The sequence below is a fragment of the Lentinula edodes genome (genome assembly GCF_021015755.1).
Source record: "Lentinula edodes strain Le(Bin) 0899 ss11 chromosome Unknown C8R40scaffold_57, whole genome shotgun sequence".
NCBI lineage: Eukaryota > Fungi > Basidiomycota > Agaricomycetes > Agaricales > Omphalotaceae > Lentinula > Lentinula edodes.
In genome coordinates this window covers 43164-44394 of record NW_025764363.1, presented here as the reverse complement: position 1 = coordinate 44394, position 1231 = coordinate 43164, and the positions used below count along the sequence as shown (strand labels likewise).

The window sequence follows — 1231 nt, the reverse complement described above, 5'->3', positions numbered from 1 at the left end:
GCTCAAACTGTGTAAAATTTCCGGGTAAATGTAAGGTTCTGCCGAACTCCCCTCGATGTACCAGTTGCTCTGTGAAAGGGGAAGATCCTTTGGTATCAGTATTTCGCTCGTCGCTGCAGTCAAGATATTGCATACAACCATAGGTTTTTGGAGCTCCATGGACCTCCTGCACATCAATCAACGTGGGGTATTCCTTTGAGCACCTGGCGTCAATACGATGCTGCCCTTTATGCTCACACCTCTTCGACCTCCACCCTTCTAGAATTGGACATGCTTGATGAGCAGGATACTGCTGATGCTGACCAGCAAGAGCTGTGGAAGTTCCTCGCTTTGCAACAGGGTGAGGCAGTCGTTGCGGCTAGACGTAAGCGCGACCATTCCCCTTTGCCTGTGGCTGTTAGGATTGATGACTAATTCCAATCCTGACACCCTGATGAGGGGCAAATGCTGATTATACATATCCATATCATCCAAGGCAGAAGACAGTGTAAGACCTAAAAGTGTTGATTGGACTGTCAGTGTCACTATATGCATAAGCCTCATTAGTTGAACCAAGGTCGGATAGCTCAGTTGGTTAGAGCATCTGGAATATAACCAGAAGGTCCTGGGTTCAATCCCCAGTCTGGTCACTTTGTTTTCAGTCATGACTTTAACAGTGGCTGGTCCTTCCAGCAAAAGGGTTCAGTTGGACAGTTCCAAAAAGTGTTCCTGTCGTAGGTCCCCTGTGGAGGAGGCAGCTCAGGAGTCTCCCCGTTGTGTTCGACTGGTGGTTCCTCCAGGTCGGTCAACAGCAGCTTCCACTTCCACTCCTGCTCCCCTTCGCGCCCTTCCCTCCTCCATGGAGGTATGTGTCAGGGATGAACCTGTGCAGGGTTCCAGTGGTTTGGTTCAGTTGGCAGCTGCTGCCGAGGCCCAGTCCAGTGAGGTTCAGCGGTTTGTTTCCCCTCTCCCGGTTACGTCGCCTATAAATGGTACTGGCTCAGACCCCCTTCCTTCCAACATGCTGCCCACTTCGCGTTCGTTATTGGTACCCCGCACCCTCACCGCCCCTCCCTATCGCGCTGAGAATCAGAGTCTGCTTGCTTGGGTCCAGTCACTAGAGTCCCAGCTTGCTGATTCTCAGCAGGAGAATTCTTCCCTAACCACTGCTCTTCGGGACACTTCCCACGCCCTTGATGCTTTTGTCAGCGGGAGGTCGAACAACTTCGGACCTCCAGCCACGAGGTCCTTC

At 52.0% G+C, this 1231-nt stretch overlaps 1 non-coding gene across 1 annotated transcript; it reads left to right on the top strand.

Moving 5' to 3' along the window:
* The first annotated feature begins 555 nt into the window (after nucleotides 1-555).
* On the top strand, nucleotides 556-629 carry C8R40DRAFT_t272. The gene has a single exon. It is a non-coding gene; the product is annotated as a tRNA-Ile (tRNA).
* The last annotated feature ends 602 nt before the right edge of the window (nucleotides 630-1231 follow it).